This window comes from Pygoscelis adeliae, unplaced genomic scaffold (genome assembly GCF_000699105.1).
Source record: "Pygoscelis adeliae isolate BGI_AS28 unplaced genomic scaffold, ASM69910v1 Scaffold6, whole genome shotgun sequence".
Classification (NCBI taxonomy): domain Eukaryota; kingdom Metazoa; phylum Chordata; class Aves; order Sphenisciformes; family Spheniscidae; genus Pygoscelis; species Pygoscelis adeliae.
Window position 1 is genome coordinate 4,445,897 of NW_008825075.1, and position 16,737 is coordinate 4,462,633.

A 16,737-nucleotide genomic window follows, 5' to 3' on the forward strand; every position below is an offset into this window, starting at 1 on the left:
TATTACTGTTACTTCTGTGAAGGAAATTAATGTTTTGAAGACACACCAAACTGAATGATCATGCTTTAGTACTTCATATAATGTCAGAATCATTCAGAATTTCCTATGCTTGACATTAATTCAGCCCATGAAATTCTGGCCTAGTTTGGAATAACAAAGAATTGCTCCAGTTCACCCAGAAATTCAAAGGCAAAACCATGCAGAATAGGGGTACAATAAGAAGAGACCTGTATCTTCAGGAACACTGTTCAAGGCGCTTTCTACAGCCAGCTAAACAATTCTTTTAGTTTGTGCAGTAAGAAAGTTTGCCTTAAATTTATCTTTTCACAGAATATTTGTGGAAGAAGCTAAAAGCCTTTGTTCTCAGGGAAACTTAAGAGCTGCAATTACACCAAACTCCTTATGGAGTATCATGGTGGGAAGAAGGCCCTTGCGCAATGTCCTCTTCCACTAATCCAAACAAAAGTTGGGCATAATACATTTCAGAATGAGGATGTTGAGTTCCCCTGCTACTTCAGGAGAACAAATCAGGATGCATACTTCCATCCTGTGTATCAGGATAAAAGAGATCAGTGCTGGAGACAAAAGAGGAATAAAACAAACTCTCCACGGTAAGAAAAATGAGATGGGGAAACTCCACAGTCTGCTAAAGAAAATTCAGTGTTCTGTTCTTTTTGTCAGAAAATAGATTTTCTTAGTGTCAGATATACTTGATTTTTTTTTTTTTAAGAGAAAACAAATTTTTCAGCAGAGAAAATACTGGTTTGCGTTTGCAGAGCCAACATAGTAGCATATGTTAACACTGACAAACACCCTCAAGTCACTGCAGGGCAAGTGAAATACAGCAATTATAAATATCTGATATCAGAGATACTAGGTTCAATGCAAAAGAAAAATATCCCCAAAAATGATGTTATCTTGGATGGGGTAGCAGACAGACCTGATTATTCACAAGTGATAAAAGTTCTTCCTACCACAACATGCATACCACTAGCAGATACTTAAAGGGTCTGTCTAGCAGTAACAGGGTAGACTTCCAAATACTCTAGGACACTCGTGGTCTCCACTGGAGTTACTTTATGTCAGCAAGTGGAATTATGCTTATTTTTAAACAAATGCTAGAGCTGTTGAAAGCTTCAAGCTTGCATCCACTTTCCAGTGTTCCCCTATATCATTATTTTCCACTTCTTTGTGATATTATTGTAGCTGTTGAAACATTAACACATTTACATTGAGTTGATTTCCAAATAAAAGTCTGATTGCAAATGACAGCAAGAGATTTTATTTCAACACGCATGTCAGCAAGGAGAAAAATAAGACAAAAAAGATATTACAGGTTGCATGTAATACCAGTCATAAAGACAGACAACAATAGATAAGCAGAAATCATCCAGCTGAGCAGGAAACAGTAGCAACTGAAAAGAAATGGGTGATAGAGAGAAAGGAGCTGGAGAAATTCATAGCATAAAAGAAGTGAGGGTGTTTAAATGGGTTGATATATATATATATATATAGTATTATTTCAGTCCTCAGCCATATTTACTGTAGCTTTAAGGATGCTGGGACATTACTCATGTTTATTTCATCTCTGAGCATCCATAACTTAAATCCCTGAGCTCCCCCAACTGACTTTTGATTTTCTAGAGAGACCCAACCTATCAAACAACAAAGGGTTTCTCTCTCCCTGCCACCAGTCCCTAAGTGACTCCTGGAGGATAGTCAGTAGACAAAATATGCATTTATAATGCAGTCTTCAAGGGACTCATAACTTGAGCCTCCATGCAGCCAGGGGAGGGGAGTGATCTGGCAGCATTTGATTTCACAGCACTCAAAGAACATACATCTCCATCCGGCACTGCTGGTGCCGAGTCACACAGTTCCTCTCCTCAGCATCAGCTGTGTGCAGCTCTCCAGACAAACAGAATTGCTTGTGGGCAGCATCGTTTCAGTGAGTGCAGAGATCTCTGCTAATCATTTCAAAGCCAGAAAAGACCCCATCATTTTGAAGAACCAACCATCGTGATGTTTTTCACTTTAGGACTCGGGGGTGAGGTTGTGGATGGGAAACCAAACCAACAAACTGGTTTGCAGGCCCGTGCTAAGAGACCAATACAGGATAAGTGAAGTCAACAGAGATTTATGACTAGGCTCTGTTGCTTTTCAGATTTTGAAGATCTGAGTAGAAATTAATAAACTCTATTTCCAGAGTGAAAATGCATTTGACATCATTGCAAGGCAGGAGAGGCTGGCTTTGTACGAGTCTGGGCTAGTGTGATCTCAGTGGCCTAATGGTGGTGGCCTTTGGGTAGAGCCCTGCCATTAAGTCTCTGTGAAGGTCTTTCCACGAGAGGGAACCAGATGCAGCCACTAACAGGAAAACAGAGGCCAAGCCACAGCCTCTCCCTTCCCTGCTGACTGTGCAGCAAGTTGAATCATGGTACAATAGGTACGGTATGTCCCCAAAAGTTCATCTTTCATCCTAACTCACAGCCTCAGCTGTAGAGCAGAGCTGAGCCTTAAATTACTATTACCAGCATAAAGCCATTGCCTCCACTGGCTCTAATTCTCACTTACTACAGGTCCTGGTTCAGACACACAGACCAAAATTAAAGATGACTAAGCTCTGCCTTCACCCTTCAGGAAGCAAATGTCAGGATGACCACCAAACTAAACTGACACAGCAGGGGGAAATCTGGCCTTCCAAGGCCAGCACTAAACACATCCCGGGGATAAACAGAGGTCCTTCTCTGCTCTCCAGAACTATTGATCCACTGCTTTGCAACAGCACTGAATTTTCCCTTACTGGAACAGCCTAGGTACTCACAAGCAGAGTTAGGAAAGCCCTTTCACACAAGCCTACCAGGCATCCTCCCCAGGAAGCAGGATCAGGGTAAGGGACTCCTGTGCTAGTGTTCCTCTAGAAGTTGCCTTCAAATACAATGCTGCAATTACATCTTTATGAGTATTTCGATTCTCCCTGAAGGGGAAAAAAAATATCCAAAATGTGTTTTTGCTGTTTTCTAGTATGTCAGCTGGCTGCTCTGCAATATATATCAGAAGCAGCTGTAGTTCTTAATGGTGTGGGAAGTTTGGGTCTTTGTCCTGCTGGTCCCATGACAGACAGACAAATTCAGAATCTGTTCTCTCCCCTCTCCTTCACTTTTTTTTTTTTTGCTTTCTCTGAACAGCTTGACTGGCAGACTAAAGAATAATCCTGTTCACAGTTAATGTGCAGTAACAGGATTGAGGAAAAAACTGACTTAAGAAGCTTTCATCTGGGTCAGGACATATCGATACCATACTTAAAGATATATGCTATGCACCCTTGTGCAGAGATAAAAGTTTCAACTGTAGGCTTTAAAAAAAAAAAAAAAAAAAAAAAAACACTCCTGTGACACAGCTACTGAACTATTAGACTATGTGAAACAATTTTCACCCACAATGTTTGCTTTCTTCACAGGTTATGAAGTGCTGCAAATGAGTCAAAGAAAATGTTTCCTTCCTATACAAAGCCAGCTATGCAATAAGGGTTTATTTTCACTGGTTCTGAGCGCCCAAAGAACAAGATAAAGCCACTGCAACAAACTGTGACTGTCACAATGTCAGAAAAAGGGGACCACCCTTTTAGGCCACAGCCATCTCTGACAGCCATTGATCCACTCATCTCTTCGGGACAAGACAACTTTTGTGTCCCTCAAAGACTTTTCTATACTGGATCACTAAACCTGTTTCATTAGTGGGCATCAACACCATGGATTTTATCTCTCACCAGTGTCTTCTCTTCCAATAATGACAAGGTGGGTCTTTCTGACAATGACATCAAGGAAATCCAACAAGTTCAAATCTACAGTCTTCAATTTCCTGTAGAATGCTGGAGATGAGGGATTTTTTCATTACATTTTATTACAGTTCCAAATATCATTAATGATAAAAAATAGTACAGAAACAGTGGCTGTTATTCTGGCTGTTATAAAGCAGATAACTTTACCAGCCCAGCTTATAAATGGCCTGAGCCAGCTTTTCAGGAGCCTTAATATCAGTCTTGCATAGCTTGCACTATAATACACCCATATTATGCATTTACTTTGACTGTAATCCCAAAATCTTAAGAGTAAATTCAGCTCTTGCTTGTGTATGTGTGTGTATGCACAACTCATCTGGTTTGAGTGATGCTGAGCCTGCTTATATTAGGCTTAAATTCAGTCCACAGACATTTTTCTAGGAGTTAAACTGGTTTTGAGTTTTTTTTGTAGAGTCACAGAATCACAGAAAAGTCTAGGTGGGGAGAGACATCTGGAGTTCATCTGATCCAACCTTCTGTTGAGGTCAAGGCCTTATATCGGGTTATGCAGGTACCTGTCAATCAGCCTCTCTAATATTTCCAGTAAACAGGATCCTCCCACTCCTCTGTGCAACACATCCCAATTGGTTTTCATGGTTCACATGTTTTTTTCCCCCATAATCAGATGGAGGTTCCCTGACACTGTTTATGTCTGTTGCCTTTGTCCTGTCACCACATACTTGTGAAGAGAGCACTTCCATCTTACCTGTAATTACCTTTTAGAGATTGGAAAACTGATTAGCACCCCACAAAGCCTTCACTTCTGTCCTGGTTTCAGCAGGGATAGAGTTAATTTCCTTCCTGCTGTGTTTTTGATTTAGGATGGGAACAAAGTTGATAAGGCACTGGTGTTTTAGTTGTTGCTAGGTAGTGCTTACACTGGCCAAGGACTTTCTAGTTTTTCATGCTCTACCGACTGATGCACAGGGAGCTGGGAGGGGGCACAGCCAAACTGGCCAAAGGGACATTCGATACCATGTGATGTAATGCTCAGTACATAAACTGGGGGAAGTTGGCCAGGGGGGGCCGCTGCTCGGGGACTGGCTGGGCATCAGTCGGCGGGTGGTGAGCAATTGTACTGTGCATCACTTGCTTTGTGTATTATTACTATTATCATATTATTATCATTATCATTTTATTTCAATTATTAAACTGTTTTTATCTCAACCCACAAGTTTTCTCACGTGCTTTTCCAATTCTCTCCCCCATCCCATCGGGGGGAGGGGGGAGTGAGCGAGCGGCTGCGTGGTGCTCAGTTGCCAACCGAGGTTAAACCACGACAAATTCTCTAGATTGAACAAACTCAATTTCTTCATCCTTCCTTCATATATCAAGTTCTCTAATGCTCTAATCATCTTGGTGACACCTCCACTGAACCCTCTTTAGTTTTTCAATCTCTCCTGAACTGAAAGATCAAAACTGGACACAGTATTCCAGCTGTGGCCTATCAAGTGCCAAGCAGCATGAAATAATCACACCCTTTGATCTCCTGGCTATACTGCAGCCCAATAGGCAGTTTGCTTTCATTGCTGCAAAGCTGTGTTGCTGGGTCATGTCCAGCTTGCTGTCTACTGAGGCTCCCAGGTCTTTCTCAGCTGAACTACACTCCAATCACTCAGAGCCCAGTCTGTATTGCTGCTTGGGATTATTCCATACCAGGTGCAGAATTTCACATTTATCTTTTTTAAAACCTTGTTGGCCCAGCCTTTCAGCCTGTCAAGGTTGGCCTTTCCTTCTCACATTCTACCTCTCCTCCCAGTCTTGTATCATCTGCAAGCTTGGCACAGATGAATTCAAGCCTTTCATCTAGATTGTTTATAAAGATATTGAATAGTATCAAACCCAGTGTCAACCTCTGAGGAACTTTACACATAGCCAGTTGCAAATTTGACTTTGAGCCATTAGCCACCACCAACTTCGAGCTTAGCAGTCTAGCCAGTTCTCCATGCAACTTGTGGCCCTTATCTAATCCATATCTTACCAGGCTGTCAACAAAGATGTTGTGGGAGACCATGCCAAATGCCTTGCTAAATTTAAGGTAGATGATGTCCAAAATACTAACATCCTTCATCAACCATGTAGTTTCTTAATACAAGACAATGGGGCACAGTTTACCCTTGGTAAATCTGTGTTAGCTTTTCCCAGTCACATTCTTGTCCTTCATGTGCCCAGAAAGAGCTTCTATGAGGACCCATGCTACATTTTTTTCCAGGAACTGAAGTGAGGCTGACTGGTCTGTCTTTTCCCAAATCATCTTTTTGCCTATTTTGTAGATGGGTGTAATATTTGCTCTTTTCCTGTCATCTGGGACTCCCACAATCTCCAGGACCTTTCTGAAAAGATAGAAAAGAGCTTTGCAAAGACATCAGCAAACTTGACACCATTGGGTGCATTCTGTCACATCATATAGACTTGTATATGTCCGTTTTTTACAGAATATCCCTAATTTGACCCTGCTGTACTATTAGTCGTTTGCCATTTGCTTTGCCATTGCTTTCTGACATAGGAACTTTGGGCTAACTTTACCTGTTAAGACCAAGGTAAAGAAGGCATTGAGCATGTAAGCCTTTCCTGTGTTATTTGTGACCTAACTTGCCAACACCATTCAGCAACAGACCTGCATCTTCCTCATACTTCTGGTTGCTATTAACATACCTATAGGAGCCTTCCTTGTTTTCTTGACGTATCTTGAAGGCAGTCTCTGAAAGTCTTCTAACACTCCCAAAATCCTTTGGCCTCCAAAGCAGACTTTTCTGGGATCCTTCCTAACAGCTCCATGAGTCAAGTTGAAATCTGGTCCCATGAAGTTCTGGGTCTTTATTCTGCTACTTACCTTCCTCTGCCTCTTAAGATGTTAAACTCTACACTTGTATGGTCACTGCAGCCCAGGCTGCTGTTGAAGGTAATAATAATAATAATAGTAGTAGTAGTAATAGTAGGTATTATACCTATCTACAGGCCATACAGGATAATAATAAGATACAGGCCTACAAGATAATAATACCTATCTACAGGCCATAAAACTAGATGTAAATCCCTTGTCCAGCTACCTTTATAAGGTAAGTTTAATAACATCATTATTACTGGATAATATGGACCTCGTCCTTCTTCCTATGAGCTCAGTAGGAGTCTGGTTAAAGCTCATTCTGCAGGAAAACTTGCAACTAGTCACACGATCTGCATGACTGCACAAGCTACCTTTCCCACTCCATATTTTGAGCTACAAATTATTTCTCTGCAAAAATCATAAGAATGCAAATGATACATTTTTAACAATTATGAACTACTTGGGGGAGGAGTGGAAAAGGGATATCGAGATTTTTCAGAAATTCTTGAGAAAAATCTTTATTTCACTACAGCCAAAAATAAAACTCTATGAACCTTTCTGGAGCCAGGATTTTATCCTTTCCTCCCCTGCCCTGACAATATTACAATGTTCAAAAAGTTGTGTAAGTTCTAAAGGCTAGATCCTGCCTCACGTTTAAATTTTATTGTAGCTGAAGAATCCCTTTGAGTTCATTTAGATTATTTATAAATACAGATAGTGCTTACAATAAACACAAGTGACACAAGTTCCCCATTGAAAGTTTATCTTTCACCTAGGAATGTCTGAATATCACTCTTTGGATTGCAAAGGTTTTCATCGAGGAAATGTTTTGCTTGCCACCGTATCTTATTTAGCCAACTGGGATTATTTCTAAGAAAAGTTATTTACTACAAGGGAACTATGATGACACCAAATTAGCTAAAACAAAGAGAGACCCTCATATAACAAAACAACATCTTTAGCCAATGTCCTTCCAAATAATCTGCCTTGGCTTTAACAAAAACCCCTGTGAACCTGAAAATGTAAAAGTAGACAGCAGGATACTTTCATATACTAACAACTTGAATTTTTTGTCATTCTCTCTGTCACAATTGTTTCCAAAGGCTGGAGTTTAAACCAAATCTCAACATTGTTCAATAAGACTTAGAAATTAAACAGTTACTGTGCTTTGCAGAGTCCTTTGATTGAGTTCTGCAGGTGGAAATTGAGGACTGGTGCCAAGTAGAGCCTGTGATTTCTAAATGGCAAAAATCAGAACTGTGTTATCTCAGAATTTCTTTCCAGACTAAATGCACTTTTCTCTTCCAGCAGCTGGCGACAACAAGATTTCTAGTCTTAATGCTTTCTGTTTCTACATTTTACCTTGTAATACTACACAGTTTTCAGATTTTTCAGGAACTTTTCAGAATTAAAAGCCTTTTGCAATAGTACCTTCCTTTATGCTAGCTTCTGACCCAACACAATAGTTAAAATCAAAATAAAGGAAAAATATCCTAATTTATTTAACTACAGTCACTGCTGTTTTATTACAGACAACTCTACCAGTTCCCACAAGAATATTTGTAAACTTTCTTGATATCTTTCCTAAAGTCTCAGATCCCAGAGTCAAGCGAAAACTTTCAGTAGAAAGTAAGTGTTAAGAAAGAACATGTGTGATTTTTTTTTTTTTAAAGCTGAGAATATTTGAAGTAGTGGCAGGATTTTATGCTGCTTGGCTCAGGTTTTTTGAAACTTAAGGTTGGAAATACACACATTCACATTGTCATAACTTGTAGCAATATTGCTGTCCTCATCCTGTTCTCAACAAAACACTCAGAGTCAGAAAAATACATTTCCAGATGCCAATTTTATTATGAAAATTGTTTTCTAGAAACAACTGCATGAAATACAAACCTAATGCCTTATCTTTAGGCTTGATGATTCTTAGAGTGTCTTCTTTCAGGGCTCACCTGTACTCTAGCTACACTTACCTATGGTCAACTCCAACTTCGCATTTATTGGTAATGATTCAGTTACACCTTTAGACAACAGCATGATCCCTTTAATGTGGCAGGGTACTAGAGACAAACACTGCCTAGCTGTTAAAACTGCCTTTCCATAGTGCACACATTTTTCGCTGCACCAGTTTTCTCAAGACCAAAATAAAAGACATTTCCTATCTACAATTTCTTCATATTTCATGCAATTTGTTGGAATAGAATGTGGGTACAACATCCTGTGCAAATTAGTCCAAAACTTGCTAAATTGTGAGATGTAAAAGACATCATTCTCTAGAATCTGAGAAGGATGAGGCCTGAAAAAAGACACCCTAGTAACTGCTTTGTTAAGATGATGTCATCAATATTTGCAAGTTTGATCTCTTCTGGACGTACATAGACATGCAAGACGACAGTGTTCTGGCTTTAGAGTCTTTGGGATTCGCAGTAAAGGTCTTTAATATCATTGATGCGATTAAATTACACAACTAAAATGAGAAGCTTAACTCTGCAATGCTTTTTACTAAATTTACACAATGATCCTGAAGCAATTGAGACCTGCCTCACCCCTTTGCTATACTGATTGCTGTCAAGTAACAACATAGACAACAAATCGGTATTATTTTATCCTTAATGTTCAGACAGCAGGTGAAACAATTCAGCTTTCCAGCTGCTGTAAAGATTCAAGTTCATCTTCATGAACTGCAGATCTACACATTCCAGAACAGGAAAAAGATGCTGTTAATTGAAACTCACAACAATTAACTTCATATGACAAAAATGTTTTGTCTCATTTTGCATTTCCACACAACACCGTTCATCAGACAACCATGCTGCAGGACCCTGCCTCTTGAGATAGCAAGGAACTCAAAACTGAAAAATTCTCACACTGGTATGAAAGCATATTTCTGAACCATACGTATTAGCAAGATAATGTTTTGCACTGATTCCTTATTGAGCAGACTGTAGCACTAAAGCATTATTCATGAAGCCATGCATAATGGTAAAAGCAATCTACCTGATGATGTGATAGGTAAGTAAATGTGGAAACAGAGTGGGAGAAAGTATTTCTTTGCTTTATGATGTCAAAAAAAAAAAGCTTTCAGCTTATTGGCCCTTGAAAGACAGGTGATTATAACTGCACGTTCTTCTGTAGTGCACATTCTACTAGAGAGAAGCACAGTTTGAATAGCCTAAGTTTTCAGGGCTACTCTAACTCTCATTTTGTCTGGATTACAGTGAATGCTCCACGTGCTGGATAGGCACAACCAAAAAGAATAAGATGTTAGCAAGAGAAATGGGGAAAAAACAGTGCTTTCGTTCCTAGGGTAAAATTTGCTTTTTTTGCTTTCACCTTTCAATACTGCATTCACATACCACAGCTGGCATTACTAAGGAGCTCTAAGGCAGAAAACCTGGGACAGCTCTGAGATTAAAAGAGGCTGAGGGAATTTATTTTCCATGCCTAATTCCTACCAAGTCTAATGAACAGAAATTATCTACTAACCTTTTAGAAATGAGAAAGAGGGAAATAACAAAACATTGCCAATGTCTGCTGAGCAGGGTTCGTTTTCAACTAGTATGAATATTTGTCATTTAAACATATGGTGTCCCAGAAGCTGCCCAGCTGACAATGCTTTTCATTTATAAGAAAAGGCATGGCTGAAGTTTCTCTTTTCCTGAAAGGTGACATCTGAGTGGCAGACTCTGCTCTGTAACTTAAAGCATCTGCACCATCTCTTTTGCAATGTAAGATATCCATTGTGTCAGTTAAAACAAGGTAGGTAGATGCTCCTTACACCTCCTGTTAACTTGAGCAACAGTCATGTTGCCAGAGATAATTAAGACACAGTTTACACACTGGACTTTTGTATAAGCAGACACCATCTTCTTTTCTGTTTTAACTTTATTTCTTGGTAGCTTCCCTCCAAATATTATTGGTTGTTATTGTTAAACACACACAGTTTATCACAGCTCTGATTTGAAGTGTGCTGTTCATAACAGACATAACCACTACAACAGATAAATCTTTTTTTATTTTAGGATAGGTCATCCTTTCTCTTGCAAAATTAGAGGATTGCTGTGATTGTCCCTCCATGGAGATGTGCACTCAAAAATCTAACGGAGGACCATGTCTGAGCCTCAGGACAGTGCTGCTGAATGTAGCTTCCACCATCACATTGTCCAAACTTTAAAAAATACATTTACAAAAAGCTGCCACTTCTGCCTAGCCTAGATTCCCAAGTGTCCCAAAACCCATTTCTATCACAGCTGGGCTCCACGGTCCCAAGTCATATTCTGCCCCTTGTAGGCAGGGCTTCACTGAAAATATGACATGATCTTGCGCTACATCATCTCTTCATGATTTTCTTCTCCCAGGAAGGGGCATAATATTCATCCTTCTCCATCTCTCTGGTTGTCTCCTCCTCTACATGCCCAGAGTCCTGTGATCAGCAGTAAGTGAAGGACAGAGCTGCAGAAATAACTGAGCTGCTTTTCTGCAAAGTAGAGGGGCACATGTGGAAGGACTGTTTTTCTGCATAAACTGTGAAAGAGTCCTCACATTTGCTCACTGCTTGTGTGCTGCCCTCATTGACTGAGCATATGACTGACATGAAACTCTCAGTACTTTCAAGACTGGTCCATGAGAAGTGGAAAAAAGGCTAGTAGGGGTTTTAGCCTCATTTTACTGATTTGGCAACAGAAGTTCTAAGGGAGTAGGCTCATATGGAAACCAAATCGCAGCCAGTTTACCTGCTTATTTTGTAATTTTCATTCATTTCTCATTAGTAATTATACAGAAACCTAATGACCATGAAAATACAGAATGAGCTATTTTTCACTCCTGTTCCAGGTGGGCAGGTCTCTGAATTATTTCTCCTCATTAAGTAAAAAAACCTTCCATTTGGTTGGCACGACAGTGACACAGGATCTCTCAACAGCTGTTTCAAAGGCTGCTGGAAACTACAGAGCTTTCTGTATGGGACCCAAGAGCTTATACCTCCACATTATTAGGAGTTATGTGGGTAAATCCCCACTCATTGAGATAAGAGTATGCTTCATTCAGCATTAAATTCATAGCCAGCATTTTCGTAATTCACCATAACAACAACGATATAATGGCAAAGGAGTGAGAACAGCCTGGCTAAAGCAGACTGTGTTGGGGACAGTAGATGAAGCAGGCAACAGCTTATACTTTACATTTGTTGCATACAGAGTTTTGCTAGTGGTCAGTGCAAGATTAGCAAAAGATAAAAGGCAAGAAGATGTGGTGTGAGATAGCGTCCTCTACCTACGAGAGGTATACAGCACATTCTTGCAACTCTCATGAGCACTACAGTTGCCCTCCAGGAGAAACATTTAGCATTTCAACATCCCAACCAGAAATAATACTGCAGTCTGTTATGAGGTCAATGAATTGTGGAGCCACGTATTTTCTTAAGATGTAAAATAGGGAATCAAGAAAAATAAATTAATATATTTTATTACCTCCAAAACCAGCCAGAGATCTACGTAACAGAGCTCATAGTAAACTGTTGCTACAGGATAGAATCTATGAAGATGATAAACCAAAAAAAAAGTATTGCCTTACAAATGAAAAAAAAAGCTATGGAAAAGCTGATTTCATACTAATATGCAGGATGGCAGTACACAATAGCTGCTGGCCAACACCTAGCTCTCTATGAAATATCTCAGAAGATAGTATGTTTCGTTACATTCAGCTGCATGCCCCATTTTGCATGGTGTACATCTGTCTCTGAGGTTTTGTGCTCTCACATGGACATAATTATGGAACCCTGTTTACATCACTTGAACAAAGTGAATATAAAATCTGGAAGAAATTCCAGGTTGCAAGCCCATACACTTGAATGGTACCAGGCTGTCACTTTAAGTATTTAGTACTCAGAATATTCTACCCTCTCTGTCTCACCTAGAAACCCCCTTTTTTTTTGTCTATAACCAAGTGCTGTTTCTTATAAAATTGTATGCCTCAAAACATCCTTTCAGAACCACTAAAACCATTGAAAGAAGATAACATTAAGCACAAATAAGAGTGATAAGATTGTACCATAAACTAATACAAAATGTCAAGTCACTGAACAGATCAAATCAGTTCCATCACAGTGGTATGAGATCCCTCATCATGTTCAACTAACTGGGAAGACAGGCAGCAATATGACGACTAAAACAAACCTCTAACAAATTAAAGAGTGAAAAAAAATATGAAAATAAACGCAATGTTGTAAAGCAAGCTAAGTACAACTCTAAGCAGGTAACATGTGAGACACTTGGAAGTGGAAAAACTTGAGATTTTTACTTCGTGGCAATTGTTTTATACCTAGTACTTACATCATTCCACATTCAGTTTATACTGAATTCCACTGACCTTGCATACAATCAAGACAGCACCAGTGAAAGCCATTTTATCTTAATAAAATAACTTCTTTACGGTCTGTGAAAACACAGTCAACATTAGGTGCTCACACCTGTTTACCTGTAACTATTCTATAACAGTAGAGCATCATATCTTGAATGGTATGTGACTTTAAATACTTGTTAAATTTTGTATGAGTACCCACACTAAGCTAGCACTCAACATGCACTCATTCTATTGACATAGAAATAAGACATGTCCGCGGGAATTCTTAACACATGAAGTATGAAGGATACATAAAAAAAGAAATTCCTAGTTACCCTTTCAGTCACAGAAACCAGCTGAAGGACTCAGAACTTGAACTGAAGTCTCTTTTTCTTTTTTCTTTTTTTTTTTTTTTTAAGGTATCTATACCTTTTACACCTCACGTATAATTGCAAATGCAATTACGATTTTCCTCCTTTGTGTTTTCAACTCAAGTATGAGCAATATGTGATGATGGGTTAAATTTAGGGCTTGGCCTTTTTTTACTTCATCTCTAATTTCATATGGCTCCTGTTTGTATTACTCAGAGACAGCACAACAGTAGATAGAAGATTAAAAATTATGCACTTCATAAATATCTATGACACATTCTGTGTGGTTTTGTTTAAACTATCTTAATCTCATAGAAGCAGATGGTACATTCATCCTATTGTTCAATCTGACCATATTAACAGCAGGTAAATTTGGCTTTTTAGAGGACTAAAAATCTCTACAACAATAATACATACAAGCCTTATCCTTGCAGCACTTGCAAAATTTCATCATCCTCCTCTTCAAGAAGTATCCTAAGACTTTCAGGAAAGGAAGAAAAAAAAAAAAAAAAAAACCCACACACATTCAGAGGAGCACAGATGATTTAATAGCTTCCTCTTCCCAGCCTGAGCCTTTTTAAGCAGTCCTTTGAACCGGTGCCCTTTTGGATTTAAATAGTATGACTAATAATTGCCATATATGTCTCAGAATCTGCTATGCCCATTAAGATATAGTTAGTTTTCCCTCCACCTCTTACTACATCAAACACAACAGTCACCTTTTCTTAATGATCTCATTCTACAGGCAAACCTATTTGCCTTATCTCTCATTCCTTATGTAGCCTTTAACTGAGTTACAGTAAGCAACCCAGTAGCGTTATGGTTAGCACGCAGAACAGACGTGTTTGTTCCTCTGTTCATTTAAGCCTATTGAGGCTTGTATTAAAGAGCTTTTAAAGATAATTGAAAATCTCAACCTTTTTGTTTACTCAAGCCCTTGAAAATCTCATCTTCCTTTGACTTTAATCTGGTAAACCTTTGATTTTAGTTGGTAACCTGCTTGTATTTATCAACAACTCAAAATCCACATTACTACAGAGAAGCAGCAAGCCTCTGCTTAGTCTGTGCACGTGCTGGGGGGGACGGGGGAGGGAAAGCGACAAGGGTGGAAAGGGAAGCTTTCCACAAAGAAATCCTTTACACTCCAAGGGTTTTCTCCTACCACAGGGTATTTGGACAAGTTACTGCCTAAAAAGTGTGTTGTAAACATGGAGGTGTTTGTAGACCAGGAAATATTTCATTGCTGGGAGAAACACAGATAAAAAGATGCAGTTTCAAGGAAAAAGAAGGTGCTGTTTGCTTTACATTTGCCTCTTTCTTAAGATTTTTGCATTTATAGACATTCCCTTGGTGGGGTCATTTTAAGTACCTTTCTTTCCCACAGATGTTTTCACAAGTCACAGGGACACTGCAATAACATGGCACATCCTCATCCCATTTAGGTTATTTCAGGCATCCACACTTACACCAAAAGCAGCACCTCATTCCTTCTGCTGTCCCAGTGGTTCAGGGTCTAAGCCTCCCACAGGACACACATGCAACCTCAGCAGTGGTTTCCCCACAGATGCTCGTTGCAGCCCCGAGGGCTCTCCTCCCAGTGAGACAGTGCAAGGACTTCTCTGTAGGCTGAGACCCTGACCACCAAGTACTTCAGATAACTGAAACTAATACAATGATGCCGAAGTTACCTGCAATGTGTCCCACATTTCACATGGAGCTGGCATGGGCAAATTTCTAGCACAAAAAAAAAAAAAAAAAGAGTGCTCTTAGGAGCACTCAGTGGTGTTCCACAAATCAGTTAGAAATGCTGATGCCAGACAGCCACAATGTTTGTACTGATGACCTGGCTATTTATAGTCAGAGGAAAAGCAGCAGCACACTTCCTCTGCTTTCCACTCCAACACGTACATCCTTTAAAGCCTCATTTAGGAACGTATCCAGATTATAGCCATTGATCCTTTGCCATCAAATCACCCTGGGCAAAGCACAAGTCTAGAGCAGGAAGCAACTGTGGAGCTCAACTTTGCTTGAATTCACATGGTGCCTTGTTGGCATTCAGAGTTCACATTGCTGCAGCCAAGGTGGGCCACCAAGAATAAAAGCCACCAAGGGGCTGGTTGTCTAGCGAGCAAGATCAATGACTTGTGACTCCTTCCTTTGACATTCACCGAATCTTTTCACTCTGTGCAGAATAAAGTTACCCCTGAGAGGAAACCAAAGTCAATTCATGCTTGCCCCACACAAAATCAGCAGCCTATGCAAAGTTTCATAGGTATCACAATACCTGTCTAAAGGTCTAAATAACAGGATCCAAAAAATCCTGGGAAGTATGAATGAAGAGTATCTCTGCTGGACCCTAGGGAACACACAAGTGTAAATATATGTTTATTATTATTTGTTTTACTTTTACAAAAGTCAAGAAAGGTGATATGGGTGAAAGGGAAATGCTAATTGCAGCACTCTCAAAAAGTTCTTCTCAAGGTTCAAAAAAAAGGAGCTAGATTCTCTTCTCAGGTTCAAAGCACCCTCACTGTGCTGGACCAACAGAGCAGCACAGTTTGAAGTTGAAAAGAGGGATAGTGTGGCTGCTGCTCTTTGAAGATTAGAATAAGAAAGAGCAGCATTTAAGAAGTTTGGAAGGGACTTTTAGAAATATACACCTTTTTCTGGGGAAAAAAATGTATATTTTAAAATAGTAGAATTTTAATGAAAAGTGGGAAAAAATGTTTTATGAAACTTCATTTCGGTGATCCATTTTCTATGAATAGCACCTTTTTCTCCCTCATTATTCCTCCCACCCATGAAAGAGGTTCTGTGGCAGGACTGATAAAAAAGTCAAATACCTGTATTGATGGATGTGTTTTTAAGCATTGCATATGCTTGGCAATGACAAATTATTGCTTTACACATACATGCATATATAGGTTGTGTATATGTGATTGTAGAAATGTATGCACACATATATACACATTTATACAGTAAATATACACGTGCCGCATCTCTATTTAAGAGACTATATATGTATATATTATGCATATAGTATCCCTACATGCATATTAAGTGGAGCAAATTTAGACCTTGGCAGTAGTGTATGTATTTAACCTTACATACACAAATAAAACCATCAGTTTAAACCTGGACAGCAGTAAATATACATAATTTCCTTCTAGTGGTCAAAGCTTTACCTAAGATTTATGTGCAAAATTTTCTTCTAAGCCCACATCAGCACAAGAGAAACCAAGAGTAGGCCCCACGTATTCCCCTCGCCCCCGAAAAGGGGGAGCATGTCCTACAGCCACAAATGTAATATGAAATTGTCTCTGAGATTTTAGAAATCTGTTAACAAAAAATTGGCTAGTGCT